We start from the raw sequence: 18749 nt of genomic DNA on the forward strand, positions 1-18749 counted from the left end.
TTGGGGATTTTTTCATTTGTCTTTTAATTGAATAATCTGGAAGATTAAAACATCATCTTGCTTTTGACAGTTGTCAGCTAGAGCATCCTGATAAACCATCACGAAAGAGAAAACAGTACTATGCTTTTCCACCTCCCACTTTGTTGCTTTATTGAGCTGTAATAAGAATGAATTATACCATGAAAGATGTCACACACGCTGCAACAATGGAAAGAAAAAGATTTTATTTGGCTACTGAGCCTGGTGTTCTACTACAGAAAATCCCACTGAACACTAATGATGCCTTGTGCAGGGAGTACAAGGAAGCTGTATTTCCATACACTAATAGAGAAAAAATGGCTGTCAACTTTTATTTAAGGTCAGCTAAGTAACAGTGTGCAGTGAAAGCAAAAATAATGTGTATTTTATTTCACTTGATACAACATCCAAGGACTATAAGCAGGGATGCTGACCCTGACAGGGAATTGGACCAGAGTACTAAATGTAGAGCACAAAGTCTATACAAGCTCCCCACAATCCAAACACAACAGAGCAGCAACACAACAGTTTATTTCTCCTCCAGTTCTCCACACAGGTATATCTGCAGATATTAAGAAGTACGTACAAACCACGTTGGCAAAAGTTGCCCCAAGCTGCAACAAAGCCTCTTCTATGGATGTTTCTTCCTCTTCTGGAAGAATATGCTCTCTGAAAGTTGCACAATTTCATTTTCACACACAGGGCAAGAAACCTTTAAACCCAAGATGTCTTACACAGCTAGGTTCCATTTCACCTGTTGTGCTGAGAGATTGAAAGAAATGGTACCACTGAAAATGTAGTACCAAATACAGGTGACATCAGTAATTACCTCAATATCTGCTCTTATTCCACAGATTAGCTAAGGTAATCTAAGGCAACCAACACCTGCCTTCCATTCCCCCCATCACAAGACTCCCTTCACATTCCACTTCCATTTACAACCCTGTTCTGCTGCTGAAAGCAGCAGCAGCCACGCTCAGCAGCCACAATAACTTTGACATGATTCCTTGAGGCACAGCAAAAGTAAGAAAATAGTAAAAAGATGGCCTGAAAATATAACACAAAGGTGAAAAGTCAAAGCAGGGACGACTCCATCTTCATATGAGCCTTGAGACCATCTCAAGCACAACCTTCAAAACAGAAAGATACCAGAAATTACTTAGTGCTTTCAACCCAAGACAGGTGAAAAGGTCAGATCTGCACTGGGGCTTACAGTTCTTCTCCTGCGAGCTGGCAGCAACAGCCTTCCAGCAGGAGACAGATTCTCAGTGAGCTATAAGCAGGCAGCTCCTCCCTTCCTGTCCTCAAGCTCATGAACATGGTCACAGTTCCCAGCATTTGCCAAGATGTCAAGAGGGCTCAGCTTAAAACAGCACAGCAGCAGTGCTGGGCTCCAGAGGCTCTGGAAACCCTCAAAAGAAGACAGCAATTCCCTAGCTTGTGCCCAGCCTAGGCTTAGCCAAGATAAGTGTTCTTCATCACACTCAGTCTGGAGTGGTGAGGCACTTCCACACAATGCAGGACCCCAAACTGAGATTTATTCAAAATAAGGCAATTCTTCGTATTACATTCACAGTATGTACACACATACCAAGGGGACTTCACTAATGGTGTACTTCCATATCAGCAAATCACCCACAACCACAATATCTTGAAAACTGAGTATTATTAAGATTTCCTCAACTCATTCCAACTGGTAACAGAGTTCTTCCTTTTGATGACAGGACCACATGTCATCCTCACCCTCTGCAGTCAGCCAGTGTAAATTATGTGGTTCTTCCTTTTGTTAACATAACATGGAATATCATCCATTAACACCAGCACTGTTTTTACTAGCATTGTAAAACCATGAGGATGGCTGAAGTTGTTTCAAGGTAACAAAGAGTATCATCAAAAGCATATGTACTTAGTTTCAGATATTCCTTAATTTTCTGTTGCTACGTAAAGGTAGAAAATAAGCATTAAATGTATACTAACAATGAGTGTATCCCAGGCTCCCAAAGAGTAAATTGGCACAAAGGCATTTTTCTTCCTCTAACCATCCCTTACTTTGGCAAACATCTGTCCACCTTATTGATTTACAAATGCAAACATCTGAGAGAATTTTAGTACTTCTGCAAGAATTCCTCAGCTTTTAACAGGGAAAACACAGTTACTGTTTTTCTTCCACATTCACAGTGAATTAAATCCATACCCGTGTTTTTCACCATCCTGGAAAATCTTCAGAATATGTTTGCCTGACAAGTTTAGAGTCTACAACATACATCTCTGACAACATTACAGAGAATAAATTAAATGCAGATTTGTTTTAAGTGTCAAGCCATCAGTTTGTAGCCTTTTCAAACAAATGAGGGAGTGAAAGTATTTTTTCTAGTGCTTGCAAGGTTTCAAGGTGGTCATGTCATCAGACATTTCAGCCTGTTCTCACAGGACTTGCAAAACTCTCCTCCTCACACAGATACTACATTCTGTCTCTGGCTCAGAGAACCTTCTGAAATATTAGCTATCTACCCACTGTGATTCAAAACATTTTATTAGAATCCTTCAAATGCAATTAGCCTGATGTTGGGGGTTGGGTTTATACATTTTTTCTTTCTTCTGATTTATAGAATTTTTTCCTGTAAGTTGCTAGGAAACTAACTACTGGGTACTTAAGAAAGGGAAAAGAAAGTGACTGAAGTCCAGAGAGGAAAGTAAGCTTGTTAAAAATAATCAGAGCTTTTAGCCAATATTGGCTTCACTTCATTCCAAACACACCATTGAGGAAGCTAGGAACATTAAGGACTGAAAAAACTGAAAAAAAACTTCTGTAAATCCATATTTGGGGATATGGAGGTGTTATTATTCTGCTATCTGTATATTAAGCTGCTTACAAAGTCTGTCAGGAAAAAAATTCAAAGTTACTATGCAATTTACTATTGCTAAAATTTGATGAGAAACTCACTTGAGAGTTAACAACAAATTATTAGAAAAGCAAACACTCCAAATCAACTCTGTTGACCAAACACCTTCTTCAGACCACTATTTGAGCAGTCCTCTCATTCTTTATTCTACTGAAAACAGCACATGGCTACAAAACCTGCACTGTCCCAGCTGCCATTCAGTCTTCCATGAATCACAGATCTCCAGCACAACACAAAAACACTCAAGCATTTCTTCTTGGAAGGGATCAGTGTTACATGCACAATGTTTTCATTCTGAGCCTGCACAGGCAATCTGTTTAGTACATTATAATGTAAAAAAATGCACACGGGCAAATGCAAGGTAACAAATTCTTCCTCTTCCTTTGCCTGAGACAGCTCATAAGGGATGGAAACCAGAGCCTTTAACACAACAGGACATCTCTTTCCTTCACATTAGTAAAATGGGACAGGCTGTAACTGAAATACACCCTACAACAATAGGTCCCTTCAGAAGAAGCTAATTCTGGTTTTTCTCAGAGAACAAATGCAGTAAAGAAGAGGGTGACAAGAATAAGGGGATGCAAAGGAGGGGAAGGACTCCCACTTCTTTCACCTGTATTAGCCCACACCACCTGCAAACCTTGCCCAGACAGCTCTGCTGACACTTAAAAAATGAAAATATAAGATTAAAGCATCACAGAAAACATCTGTTTCTTCTACATTCAGTGAAAGCAGAAATAACATACATTTTATTTCACTTGATGCGACATCCAAGGACTATAAGCAGGGATGCTGACTCCTGACAGGGAATTTGACCAGAGTACTAAATGTAGAGCACAAACTCTACACAAGCTGCCCACAATCCAAACACCACAGAGCAGCCACATTCAGTTTTGGAAACTGAATACTACATTCAGTTTTGGGAAATATTTGCAAAGACAGTTCCAAAGTAAACGCCTACCAAGTTTCAAGGAACACAAAAACAAATTAAAGAATGCAAAGCAGTACTACTCCAATAAAAATCAGTACTTAGGCTGTCTACAAAATCTATCTCTGAATTCTGAGCAAATGAGAAGTAAACAAAAGGAACCTTTTATTTTTCCTGCACAAGAAAGACTGCAATACTGTATATTTGGTATACACTGGTACAGCAATGACAACTACATCTCATATTCCAATTAAATCCTCTGGGGAATACAAACCTCTAAACCAGTTTGCCAAGGACACAATTTAAATAGTAAAATAGAGATTTATTTTCTCACAAACAAAACACACAGTAAATTCAAGATAGTGTCCCACAAAGACCCACCGGTGAAACACGAAATGCTCCTCACCCAATTAGATCAATGCACTGGTGAGGAACATCCTCACTTCCCCTGAGCAGAATGATGCTTCCCTGTGAAACCCATTACCACTGAAGCTACAGATACTGCTTATAAACCAAAATACTCATAGACAGACCAACACCAGGAGGATGTTCTGTTGATTTCTTGTTTTGAAAAATAATGTAAATTACTAGAGAATCCCAGGGACTGCTAGCTTCTGAAAGTCAATACAGTGAAGAACTGAGCCACCAACCCAGGCTCAGAGCCTGGCTTCCTCCCACCAGCACAGTGAAGGGCCAAGATAACTCTTGATAATTCAAGACAACCCAAGGTAATTCTGAACTACCACATAAACCTAAATGAAACATAACTGAAGTGCACATGCATAAGGATAAAATAAGGTTTAATTATTTAACAGAAATGTTAACCCTTTTTCTAATTCGCCATTCAGTTTATCACAAACAAATTGCAAAAAATCAGATAATAAACTTGTGTATGGTCAGGCAAGCATCAAAACACTCAAGATAAGCTACAGAATGTAACAAGATCACAGAGTGCAACATTTGATCTGGGTCACACTGAGGCCAAATGGATTCAGAGGAATTCACAGGCACCCAAGCTGGCAGCACATGACATTGAACAGCCCCAGCACAGGAACACACTGCAGGAGCCTATGCAAAACCTGTTTGTCAGCAACAATGACAAACAGCCATGGTCTGATTATCACCAACTGGCAATGAGGACAGTATGCAGAAGAAAAAGTATGCACATTCCAAGTTTATTTTGCTACAGAAGAGGGGATGTGTGGAAAATCAATTAAATCCACCCAATTAATCTAAGGATAGGCTTCCAGACAGTAATAGAACTAACTGGCTGCAGCATCATCCCTTAACACGCTGGCATAAGATGGAAGTGCTTACAGAACCTCAAAATCATTTAAGTTGGAAAAGTCCCTCAAAAGCATGAAGTCCAACCACACCCCCAGAACTGCCAAGTTTACCACTGAATGATGCCCCCAAGTGCTGCATCTACCTACACATGTTCTAGTTTCAGTCAGGTCAGGGTTTATTTTTTGCAGCAGCCAGGAAGAGGGGATGGCCAGACTACCGTTATTTGATATCAGCTCATATCCTGGAATAGTCTGGTACTGTTTCACTTTCCATGTAAATCATTTATCTTATACCTGTTATTACTAATGTTGTTGCTGTTACGGTTTATTTTTCTTATCTCATCGTTCTTTCCAGTAAATTGTTCTTCTCTCAACCAGTGATTTTCATTTTTTTTGTACCTCCACCTCTCAACTGCACCCCACAACAAGAAGGCAGGGGAAGGTGGAGGTGGGGAGCCAGTGAGCTGTGTCTGGTTTGGGAGAGTCTTGATGGGAGCACTAAACTGGGGAATATAATTCCTAAAGCACAACAAAAGATCTCTTAAATCCTTCCAGGGATGGTGCCTCCACCACTGCCCTGAACAGTCTGTTCCAGTGCTTGGCAGCCCCTTCAGTGAAGAAATTTCCCTAGATCCAATCTAAACATCCCCTGGTGCAACTTGAGGCCATTTTCTCAGCCACCTTCATACATTTCCCCCCTGCTGAAGGTCCATTATCCATTAAGGTTTATTATCCTTCTGAAAACATAGCTTTCTCTCTGCAAAAGCAAAGCCTGCTGTTCACATGTGAGCTGCCATATCCAGCTGTTCCTCTTCATATCCTTAACTGCTGAAACCTTTCCTTGCTTCTAAGGCCCTGACACACAGCAGAGCCCTGTCTTGTCACATCTCTGTCAGCCTGACTTATCTGCAGTCACAGGTAAGACAGAGTATCTCTTCCAGCTATAAAAATGACTGAGGAAGATGTGCTGGCAACCAGTGCTGCAGTGGCTGGAGAAGTGCATGTACTGTACACAGTCACTGCTTGTCTAAGTGTATCCAGCTTCAAGATATGCAAAATGCATAGTCAGCATAGTATTTGCTTCAATTATACATTCTTACTTATTTCATCTACAGGACCAGATTTGTAACTGGCATTCATTTAATTTCACTGTTTCAAAATATACACCATTGGTTAACCCAGCAGATAATCAGCAGAGAAATACTCTGCACTGAGAGAACAGTATCCCACATAATGCACATTTATTCCTTATTCCCAGCAGACTAAAAAGTGAAGCTCTCCAGGTAACCAAGAAAAAATGAGCACACCAGTGAAACATCAAACCAGGACTATCACCTATGTGACAATAACTGACCACAGTTTTCTCTTTATGCATTGCATACTTTGATTATTTTTGCACTTCCAAGAATCATACTGGGAAATACCTACAGTAGTAGCTTAAAGAAGACATTGCAGTTCTGTCCAAACCTCTCCTTCCAAGACTAAGTTTTTTTACGTAACGCTAAAGAACACTTGTAACACAGGGCTATAAGTGAGCTGCTCACTAAAAGCTTTTGAAATTACTGAAACTACAATATTTCTTAATTCTTATTTTAATTAAACAAATCTAAGAAAAGAAATAGGTAGGAACTCTTAACAGATTGTTAGTTTAAGAAAAACATAAGAATGGATGAGTAGCATTTAAATTAGTCAGATAAAAATTCTGAAAAATACATGATGCTAGATCATTAGCCTTTCTTCAAGTCATCTGAGTATTTGACCATAAATTAATTATAAATATGTGTTTCTTATAAAAAATTACTAAGAATATCTCAATTCAATCATAACATCTGAACTTTGTTGCTATATCTAACTGTATTATTCTTAGGAAGAAATAGAAGATGGAAGCTGAAAAATAATTCAGGTGATCAGTGAAGAATGAACAGCATAATAATTTATCAGCATCACAACTTTCAGCAAAAGAGCATGAAAATACATACTTTGAACTCTTTACTGACCTATATAAAAGTGTCAGAGTGTGTCCTATTTCTTTTCTAATTGTGTAACATTGTAATTTTCTAGAGATGGTTTTGTTTGGTTGGTTTAATCACCAGGAGCTGGAGTGTTCAACCCTACACATGCACTGTCACTGCTGTGATTTTGCCTGATGCCAGGGTGCTGACATCACATTTGCTTGTGCACAATCAAAGGAAATAAAGTCAGAACTCAGTATTGCCCAACCTGCTACACTCCATCTTTAATTCTGTTACTCTAAACTTCAGCATATTATTAGTGGGATGAACTTAATATACTATTTATTAAAAGGGAAGACAACCCCAAACTTACATTTCCTACTCGAGCAAATACAAATTCAGAGGTACTAATGAACCCTGTCCATCTGACTCTCTCCTCAGACAGGCACTAAACAGCTAATTATAAGTAGCAGTAGTTATCTTTAACACACAAAGTCTGCTACCTCAACAGCCTGCAATGCCAGTTCAGACTTCTATTTCACCCATTTCATATTTACACTATGATCATTACCCCTCTTAGCAAGGCCCATTTTATTTTGGCATCTATAAAGCTGTTCAGTATCTTCACCAAAAATAAATCACACAAGAAAATTTGACCTACTCTCCATGTCTGAAGTAATAATTTCTCTGAATTTCATTAGATTCTAAGTACTCAGCACCTAGGAATAAAAAAAACCCAAAAACAAAACACAAAATCCAGAAACAAAAACCCAACCAAAATCACACACACAGCTTAGGCATCAATCTTTGCCAGTTATAGCCTATATTCAACCATTATACGCAAACCACATCCTTAAAACACCACTTGAAAGCCAGAAGAGAATGCAAGAGCTATCCCAAAACAGGGAACTCTTTGCTCTTGCTCCTTTAAGCACCAGACAGTCTCAAAGGCCCTGAGGCTCAGCAGGGATGCCTGGGGAGCCTTGGTTCCAGACACACACACCGCCCAGCTTAGCACATTTTTGTTCACAACAGCGGATGTGACCATCCCAAATTACACAAAGGAGTCACCAAGTGCTTTGTAAGGAATATGGATTGCTTTAGTCAGTCTTCCCCAAATGGCTGTACACCATTCTGCCCTATAAAAAGGGGAGCGATGAAAAAAAAAACCTGAAAATCAACACTCTCCTCAAGCTGAACGTCTCTCATCACAAACACTATTTATTTCCCCACCCCTTTATTTGGAGCCTTAGCACAAGGCCAGAGATGTCTAACCACAGGTTCTGACCATGGTGACAGCATACCCAGTGCCTTTATTGGACAGGTAACACTGAGACACAGGAGAGCCAGCACCTCCTTACAACAACCAACCCATCAAAAACAAATTTCCAAAGGAGTTTGATACTCACATTTTTCTTTCAGCACTCACTGTTACATTTTTGACTACAGCATTGCAGGTACACCACCTTAGACAAACAGAGAATCCCTACAAGCTGTCAGGCATTGGCCCTCCCACCACCTCTGTAGTTACAACTGCATTAGAAATAGAGAGGACATGCAAAGCAGAACTATTTCCACCAGTCCTCACTGAGCTTCACTTCCAATCAGGATTAGTCCACTTATGTGCTGCTGGCACCTGTGAGAGGCCAGCATGTTTGGGATGCATTCCTAGAGAACATTATCTGGTTGAGCTCCACTGTGGAAGATGTCATTCCAAGCACTGTGCAGTACAGCTAAAGCCCAGTGCACTAGCACAACAGCACCTTCTCCTCACAAGTCCTTGTGATTTGAATATAAATGCCAGTATAGGCACAGCATAAAGCAACCAACTTTAATCAAAAGGAAACACCAAATCATTGAATCAAAGTCCAATGTCGCAGACATTTCTCCACAGAAATCCTTTCTTTCACATTTCTGCGTCTTTGGGAGGCCAGAGGCCTCTGAAGACAAGGTAAACAATTGTTATCAGCTGCTGTGGAATGCAATAGGATTCACTTTGATTGGCTCATTTTCTATGTTTATAATTAAGAGCCAATCATCAGTTCAAGCCAGGGGACTGAGTCCTTGGCCACAACTTTGTTGTGGGTCCTTTCTATCTCTTCTTAGCTTAGCTAGCAGCTCTGCAAAACCTCTCTCTATATTCTATTTTAGTATAACTATAATGTATTATATCATATATTAATAAATTCAGCCTTCTGATTCAAGAAACAAGATTCACCGTCTCTCTCTCGCCAACTGCGCCCACGCAGGACGCTGTAATAGTCCAACTACTGTCCCTACATAGAACAGCCCAAATAAGACCACTGTGTGCACAAGAGCATTGTGCAAATGCTTCTTGAACTCTGGCAGCCTTGGGGCAATGACCACTTTCTTGGTGAGTGTGTTCCAACGACCAACCACCTCTGGGTGAAAAAACTTTTCTTAATATCCAAGTAAAACTTCCCTTGAAACTCCAGCCATTTCCTCAGGCCCTGTCACTGGTCACTGTAGAGAAGTGATTTTCCCCTCCTGAGGAAGCTGTTGACTGCAGTGAGGCCTCTGCTCAGTCTCTTCTTCTCCAGGCTGGACAGATCAAGTGCCCTCAGCTGTTTCTCAAATGGTTTCCTCTCCAGGCCCTTCACAGCCCTCCTTTGGACTCCCTCAAACAGCTTTAGATCTTTCTTATATCAGGGTGCCCAAAGCTGAACACAGGACTCAAGGCAAGGCTGCAACAGTTTCTTGAAACCAAAGCACTGTACCAGTCCTCCCCGTACCACAACATCAACCTGTTCTATCCTCAATGCTCACTGTGCTGTCTTCACCTTCAAGGCTTCATTGTGATATTTTCCCCTTCAAAGCTTAACTGGGTTAAGCTTTTTCACCGATAGCAGCACATGCCACATAACCAAACAAGGCTGAGCATGACTGCTTCCAGTTCAGGTTTCAAGAGGTTCTAAAATCAGGTATACAAAACATACATCCTAGCCCAGAAAGGCTGGGCTTTTTTAAGTTGGTCTTTTATCCTCATTTACTTTGGCAGTTATTAGAACCACTGACCTACTGAACCTGCTGGGAGACTGACCATCGCTGACTTTAGGCATAAGCTCATTCAGAAAGGGTAGCAGTTCCAGGACAGAGGAGGAGTATATCTCTCAAAGCCATAACTGTTCAAAACAAGTGCCTCACTTTATAAAAGTATAGGCAAAGCTGACAAAAAGATGTGGCTCATGGGAGAACTGTAGTAACTTCCTGTCACCACAGGCCCCATCTGGGTAATAATTAGCATTGACTCCATGATTGCAGAAGGCTGATCAGTTCTTTATTCTATTATACTATATTATACTTATTAAGAGACTTGTATAACCCTTACAGACAGTCCAATACAGCTTTGACCTAATTGGTCAATCCATCCAAACACCATCCAGTGTCCAACTAAGAAATCACCCTTTGGTAAACAAATCTCCACAACACATTCCACCTGTGCACAACAACAGGCACAGCAAGTGGAGGTAAGAATTGTTTCTCATTCTTTTCCCTGATCTTCTCACAGCCTTCCCTAGGAAAATGTCTGGGAAAGTTATGTGTTGCTCTCTGTGGCCAGAGCTGCTGCCACAACTTCCCAGAGCCTATGGTCTTTGGTCTGCCATGACCTCCCCAGGAGACAAGGGCATCAACACACACTTGCTCCCCCCATTCCAAAAGATCATCTCAAGAGCTAAATTTCATTCAGAGAAAATTGTTTCCTTCTGACATCTCAGGAAAATCATCTGTGTAGGACCTGTATGTGTATGCACGCAAAGAAGGGAAAACAACAACCCAGGTCAAACACACCCACATGCAATTATAAACCAAAACTTAAAGCAGGATGGCAAACACCATCCAAGCAGAGGACTCGGAAGAGGTGCTTCTGGAAGAGAACCATCAGATACAGCTGAACCCTGTGTCTGGCACTACAGCTTCAAGCATGAGTGAAGGAGGGTGGCAGAGACCAACAAGCAGAGGTGGGGGGCACAGCAGTGATGGTGTAGGGGACACACTAAGCACAAGACCAAATGTGAGTCTGTAAGACTTTCCACCATCAAAGCCAACAGGGACACTTAGGAAGCATCACCTTACCTAGGGATAATCACTGCAAGCAAAGCATGTAATTTTAATCCACCTCACCATCAAAGCCAACAGGGACACTTAGGAAGCATCACCTTACCTAGGGATAATCACTGCAAGCAAAGCATGTAATTTTAATCCACCTTTTTTATTGCCTCCCATCATTAACTGGGAAGAGAGAGAAATCCACACAGAGACATGGGTGTGTCTGCTAAGCCAGCATTAATAAAGTATTTGCTGTATGTGTACCTTCAAGTACATCTGGGCTACATATTTTGAACAGTTTCAGGCACCCAAACCCATTTTCTAACTCACAATTAGTTCTGCAGATAACTCCAACTATTAAATATGTCAGTGGCAGGAAGGTGTTAGGGATTTATGTAGTATATGGATCTAACAACCTACATGCAGAAAAACAAAATCCCCCAGTAACTACCACCATTACACAAAAGCATATTTTTATTAAAAGAAATAAACCTGTATGTATAGTAAATGTTTCTTCACACAAGTCATAACATGCCTTGCATTAACAAGGAAACCAACTACAAAACAAAAAGGTTTACCGAAAATTGAGGGGACATTGAGAGGAAGCACTCTAATTCTAAATCACAATCTCCCTTTCATTAACACTGCATTTTTTGCTATGTCAAAAAAAAAATATCAAACATTCCTGTGGTATGCTCTAAGTGAGCACTCTCCTAAAAACCACAGCTGTGTTTTGTGAGTGCCAGTGATATAGCAATTATGATAAGCATTTCTGAGTATCTAATCAAAACAACACAAGCTGCAGGACTACATTATTGACTTCAAGCACAAATTTATAACCATATTGCACATAAACCTGCTAATACCTAAAGCAAAAAGACCAACAGTTACTATTCTGGGCACCAAAAAATGAGAGACTCAGTATGGGATGTCATCATCTTATCACAAGAGCTCCATACTGTTGTTCCCTTACCACAAAAGCTCCATATCTTCTTGGTGTTTCTCACAGGCAGCTCCTCGGAGCACTGACTCTTTCCTCTTCACAAAGCAGGCACTGACTCCAGTTCCCTTCTCTCCCAGCCACCCCACTCTATTATAGCACTCGTCTTCTCATTGCTTCAGCTGTGGCCTGTTAAACTCAGGCCTGTTCCCAATCTTTGATAATTGGCCCAGCTGCAACTCCTTAGGGGTGAGATTACTTTCTACACTATCTATATTTTCTTATATTCTATCCCCCCCTACATGGGAAGTTTCAGGAATACTTTTCAAGTATATTGAAGAGGGAGCTACCAAGGGTTCTGTAAAAGTAAAAATAAAAACAGAAACTAACACACACAAAACCACTCCAAAAAAAAAACCAAAATCACACCCACCCAAAAAAGAAGCCCACTGAAATATCATGGTTGGTGGTTTTTTTAATCAAGAAACTAAGCATCATTTGAGGTCTGAGACAATAAATAACAGAGGAAAGAGAAAGTTTCTAAGCAGACTAAAACAAACCACCAGCACAAATCTGAACAATTATATTTAAAAAGACATGTATAATTTTAGTTTAACTCTGCTTAGTTTAACTCCCATTTCACTTCTACATTCTTTTTATCTTCTGGCCTTGATACTCCCTTAATGACTAAAATGAAACCTTCTCTGAAAGACACACCTATGTAGTCAGAATTCCCCATATGGAGTTAGTGACACCCACCTCGACCCTACCTACAATTTAAATAAAGTCTCCAAAGTAACACAGAAACAATAAACATTATTTTAAAGGAATATCTCCAGAAAGCTGTGACCTGCCCAGTTCCATAAAGAAAAGATAAAATTCATACATAGCAGAGCAACTCCTACAGACTTCAAGAGCCACATCCCAAGAAGGCAGGCAGGGCACTACTGCCTGCATGCTCTTCTTACCCCAGGAGCACCTTCTCCTTTCAAAGCACAAGCAGAACAACAAGGGGGATGTGGCCCACTAAATTCAAAGCCTTCTATATTTTTGACACCATATCAATTTAGATGCCATTAAGTGATCTGGCTGCAGAGGTCTGAAAACATTGAGACACTTTCCAATGGAATTTTTACATGCTTTTTTATGATATGTTGTTAGGTTGCAGGTGGGGGGTGAGGGGCAAGGAGACAAAGACACAACTCGCCCCCAGATGTTGGTGTGGCAACAGAGAGATTTATTTTCCATGCACCCCTCCCTTATAAAGAGCATTTTGAAAGACGCAGTCTGGATATTCTCATTGGTCTGAACTCCACTCCTGCCCCCTCAGGACCTGGCCAGTGAAATCTCGCAGCTCCATAAGAGATCTGACTGGGAGAAGCCCCTGCCAGTCAAACCCAGGGCTTGGTATTTGATATCCACTAACAATATGTAATTGCAGTCATGGGAACAGTTGACTAACTGTATTCTTTTCTGAATACTTTGACTCAAAAAAAACCACATCAGTTTCTAGATTTCTGTACCACCTGACTTAGGAAGAAAACTTGGTATCCTATGACATAGGCTGTTCATCAAAATAAAGCCAAAGAATGAATCTGCAGGTACACACACCCAAAATCTATAGGGTTTTTAATTAGGAAATGCTAAACCACATAAAGATTTATTTGTAATTATAAGGCTTTTTCTCTATTCTTCCCCTTGATTCCTACAAGAGAATCACGAGCTTTCCAAAGACACTCAGTAAGTTGTTTATTCCCTCTTCCCATCAACTTGGGAAAACTATTCAAATCTGGTTCTTATAACACCTGCCACAGAGTAGAAAGTAAAATCTTCCATTTTCCTACCCTCCAAGATCACTTTCAGACAGATCAGCAATTTGACTTCTGACGTGACCAAAAGCAGTCTCTGAGCAACAGAAAACAGAGTCAAGAGTCAAAAGTCACAAAAACCAGCGACACAACGTTTCTCAAAGATGGCTAGAGAGAGAAGTGGGGGTGGGAGGGGTGTTGATGGGTGTTGGGGTTTTTTTTTCCTAAATGAACCTTTTATTGCATTGCTGCTCCTTAAATAAGAATTAAAACTCTTAGAGCAAGATAAAAGAAGCTGAACACCAAAAAAGACAACACTGAAATGAAAACAAATCTCACAAGACTTATGAGTTTATTGACTGCACAATAAGTGAGAACAGGATTTTTTATTGGTGTAGAAGACACTCACAAGCCCGTCTGGACCTGGTGTGATGGATCCTGGCAACCCACCAGCCCAGAGAGGCAGGAGAATCTCAGGGGAGCAGCACCAGAACCACACAGCTTGGCAACGGGACAGAGATCCTGGGAGGTCTCCCCACCCACACTTCTGCAAAAGGCAAAATAAAGGCAATAATTCAAAGCAAATCTTAAGGCTCTGGACAGCACAGTACAAACAAAACAAATTATACTCTGATGGAGTGGTGCCGACACCCAATAAGTTCCGTTTTCTTTCAGCCCCCTGGACAAGCTTATACCTTGCCAGAAGCCTAATTCCAGGGAAAGAGTAGGGACATCTGATGGCAGCCAAGGCAACAGTATCACACCAAAATTTAACTTGCAGATTTATCTGGAACTATTCTCTGGAATTAAAAAGCTTCCTCACAAGGGAGGAAGATCACTTTTCTCTGCAGACTCAGTCATCTAAAAATGAGAAGATGCAAAAATGCATTAAATACTCCTCATCTGTCAATGTGAACCAATTTCTTAAAAACTGTTTCTCTCCTTCTTGAAAATTTCTGTTTTGAAGAGCCAAGGAGCAGGGCTGAATGCATGGAGCAAAGACAACCATAAGCAGATACAGCACAAACTTGCTCAGCACTACACAACAGCATCCAGGATCTTTAGTTTTTTACCAGTCTTGCTGAAACAAAATCTTTCAAAGGGTTCAAAAAACTTATCTCTCACTTTTTATCACAATTCAGCACCAAGAAGAAACACTTTCCAACTGTCTCCTTTATTAGTTCTGCAAATGTTATTGCATTTTTATCTGTGAAATCCCAAACTATAATTACCAGTTTTTCAAAGAAAACACTTGCTCACAACAGGCTTAAAAATAAAACCATCAAGTTTAAGGCTTAATTATGTTTTGATAGCAGCAAATCTCATATCCTGAAATCAATAACAAAATCATTTGTATTTTATTTGCAACCAGTCTTATTGTCTACAAAATATGGTATGACTAGACACGTGTATTCCCCTCAGGGTGTGTGGTTTTTGGGAGTAGCCGGTGCAAAGAGAATTCAAATTCCATAATTAGAACAGAGAAATTTGATCTAACCTCTTCCAAATTACATTTCTCCTGTTTACAATGATGAAGCCATCTCGTATTAACCTCCCTGGAAAATGTGTTCTGCAGTCCTCACATCTGAAAACAAAACTATCTATTTATCTTTTCAGCTTGTCCCAAGCCTCTGCTCCCAAAAACATGGCCCCAGTTTCCACCTGCAAAGCCTTTCAGATAGGATACTTGGCATGTCTTTCCTTGCCTGGTATTTCTTCTTTGAGGAGGCAAATAAGGCACTTTTCAGAGTTTTCATTTTGATAAATTAGATTGTTCTTCTCACCTGGTTTAACCTCCACAGTTGGAATTATTTTTTTTGGTTTTAAATGACTTCTATCCATCAGAGAACCAACTGCTGCACCAGCTCTCCCTTCCCTATACCCTTCTCAGAGAGGATGGCATATTCCCAACATAGACTCCAGGCCCCAACATCCCCTCTTAAAAAGGAGGCAGTCACTTGACTGATTATCAGACCCAGTGTCAAACACCAGTTTTACACCAACAACAGAAAACTCAAGGCTTCCATCCACTACTGCTGAGCCTCACAGGTCAACAGCACTTTATTAGGCACATTTTCTCTCACTGCTCATAAAAGGAGCACATAACAGCTTTTTGTTACTTCAAAGTTTTCTTTCAAGTGACAGATTAACTAAAACTTCATTCATCTTATCAGTTAAGAGATACAACTTCCTTAAAGCACATTACAAACACTTCTGCATGCACTGATATTCAAGCATGTCCAGATTCACTCAAATAAAAGTGGATGCTTCAGATGAGACAAGCAACCTATGCCAGTCCCAATTTTTACAGCCTGAGCCTTGACATCCAGTATTTTTGCCAATACCCACGGCAGTTCTGTACACAGTTTAGCATTTATGTTATAGCTACTGCCTCAGTTTTGGAGACAAATTTCAGGAGAAGATGCCCTGGAATGAGCATTTCCTCTAAGGAGAAAGGGCATCAATAACTCCCTTTTCTTCTGACAAAGAGAGAAACGGATATCAGGGGATGAAAGTGGAAAAAAAAAGTAGAACTGTTTATTAACAAAGCAAGATACCTGCAAAGCACAGGGGAAAAAAAATAATTGAACAATACACTCCACCCACACTTCCCTGCATGGGCCAGAAGGCAAAGATGGCAGCTGCCCTTCTTCGCCTCTGGGAAGGGAGGAGAAAAAAAGAGTTCACACAGCAGCTGGGAACCTGTCAGATTTCTGGTGTGGGTCTTCTCCTCACAGCAGGTGAAGTTGGTGGAGTTTAATGTCCTTCATTGTGTTGGTTCAGCTCCTCAGAGATCCTGGGTTCAGGGTGGTCCCCCCACTGGCTCCCCAGAGAGGCCAGAAAGAAAAGCCAAGCCAAAACCAGCTCAACAGAGAAAAAAACCCAAAAAGCCCCAAAATAAAAAATAAAACAAACAAACAAACAAACCAAAAATAACAAAACCAAACCAAAACAAAACAAAAACCACACTGAGGGAACTTCCTGGTAGGTGCTCCAGACTGTCTGGAGCACACCAGAGAGACATTCCCAGGCTCCAGCCCTGCTCTCGGTCCATCTTAGATATCGCAGCCATTTCTGGGCATAAAGCAGATTGATTAGGGAATAAAGTACCATCATAAAATAACCCCAAGAAAGTTATGAATTAATCAAAAGCTGTTTGACTGTGGTGGTTTCCATTGGAAACCAGGCAGAAACACCAATTTTGTGTAGTGGTTTTGGTTTGCCAGTTTGAGATTTCCCAGCCAACGCACCAATTAATGCGGTGCTGGCCAAATGCCGGTGCACCCACCAGCATATACTTACTCATTTCCTGGGGTGAGATAGGAAGGAGAAAGGAAAAGCAGGGTCAAAACTTAAAAGGATATAAAGAAAGCTTTATTAACAGTTACTAAAAAAAAAAAGGAGAATCAGGAAAGAATTTTTAAGAAGACTTCTCCTCCCACTACAACCTTTTCTTTCCCACTCACAGTATCACTTCTAGAATCATCTTTCTGCAGTTCACTTATGGGAGAGGAGTCTCCTCCTCATCCCTCCCATCTGGGACTTGAGTTCTTCTTCACCGACCTCGGTGTCTTTATGTTGCTTCTCTACAAGCCTGCACTTTGTCCTTTTTTCTCACCAGAGGAAGGATTGAAGCACTGAAAGAGTTAGTATCTCTCCCAAGGCCTGCAGATGCTCAGGAGGGAGGACTGAAGCACTGAAAGAACTGGTATCTTGCCCAGGGCCTGCAGATGCTCAGGTGGCCCTGCCTGGGCTCAGCAGCTTGTGGGGGGGAGCTGTGCAGGCTGGGCTGGGCTGGGGTAATGCCCAGGATCTCAGCAGCCGGGCCAGAGCTCAGCACCAGCCCAGAGCTCAGCACCAGCCCAGAGCTCAGCACAGCCCAGAGCTCAGCAGCCGTGCCAGAGCTCAGCACCAGCCCAGAGCTCAGCACAGCCCAGAGCTCAGCAGCCGTGCCAGAGCTCAGCACCAGCCCAGAGCTCAGCAGCCGGGCCAGAGCTCAGCAGCCGTGCCAGAGCTCAGCACAGCCCAGAGCTCAGCACCAGCCCAGAGCTCAGCAGCCGGGCCAGAGCTCAGCAGCCGTGCCAGAGCTCAGCACAGCCCAGAGCTCAGCACCAGCCCAGAGCTCAGCAGCCGGGCCAGAGCTCAGCAGCCAGGCCAGAGCTCAGCAGCCAGGTCAGAGCTCAGCAGCCAGGCCAGAGCTCAGCACCAGCCCACAGCTCAGCACCAGCCCACAGCTCAGCAGCCAGGCCAGAGCTCAGCAGCCAGGCCAGAGCTCAGCAGCTGGGCCAGGGCTCAGCAGCCAGCCCAGAGCTCAGCACAGCCCAGAGCTCAGCAGCCGGGCCAGAGCTCAGCACCAGCCCAGGGCTCAGCACCAGCCCAGGGCTCAGTAGCCAGGCTAGGGCTCAATAGCTGGGCCAGAGCTCAGCACAGCCCAGAGCTCAGCACCAGCCCAGAGCTCAGCAGCCGGGCCAGAGCTCAGCAGCCAGGCCAGAGCTCAGCACCAGCCCAGGGCTCAGCACCAGCCCAGGGCTCAGCACCAGCCCAGGGCTCAGCACCAGCCCAGGGCTCAGCAGCTGGGCCAGAGCTCAGCAGCTGGGCCAGAGCTCAGCACAGCCCAGAGCTCAGCACCAGCCCAGAGCTCAGCAGCTGGGCCAGAGCTCAGCACCAGCCCACAGCTCAGCAGCCAGGCCAGAGCTCAGCAGAGCTCCCCTGGGGAGGGGGACAACGGCTTCTCCTCCCCTTCCTGGAGTCTCTGGGTGAACCCCAATGGCAGCAGAATCTTGGCTGTGCCGACCGGGTCCCGTCTGCTCCTGGGGCCCGTTGGAGCCCGGCTCGGCAGCGGGCA

At 42.3% G+C, this 18749-nt stretch overlaps 1 protein-coding gene across 3 annotated transcripts in view; it reads right to left on the bottom strand.

Moving 5' to 3' along the window:
• The window catches only part of APP (amyloid beta precursor protein), a 194270-nt gene that overhangs the window by 160719 nt on the left and 14802 nt on the right, over positions 1–18749 (bottom strand). Inside the window, exon 1 of one of the 3 annotated variants that reach the window (XM_058800411.1) lies at positions 12129–12148. The exons of the other annotated variants lie outside the window; for them this stretch is intronic. The gene's annotated coding sequence lies outside the window, so the exon portion shown is untranslated. Of the gene's footprint in view, positions 1–12128; positions 12149–18749 lie in introns of those variants that run through there. 3 annotated transcript variants of the gene reach the window in all.

This window comes from Ammospiza caudacuta, chromosome 2, assembly GCF_027887145.1.
Source record: "Ammospiza caudacuta isolate bAmmCau1 chromosome 2, bAmmCau1.pri, whole genome shotgun sequence".
Taxonomy (NCBI): Eukaryota; Metazoa; Chordata; class Aves; order Passeriformes; family Passerellidae; genus Ammospiza; species Ammospiza caudacuta.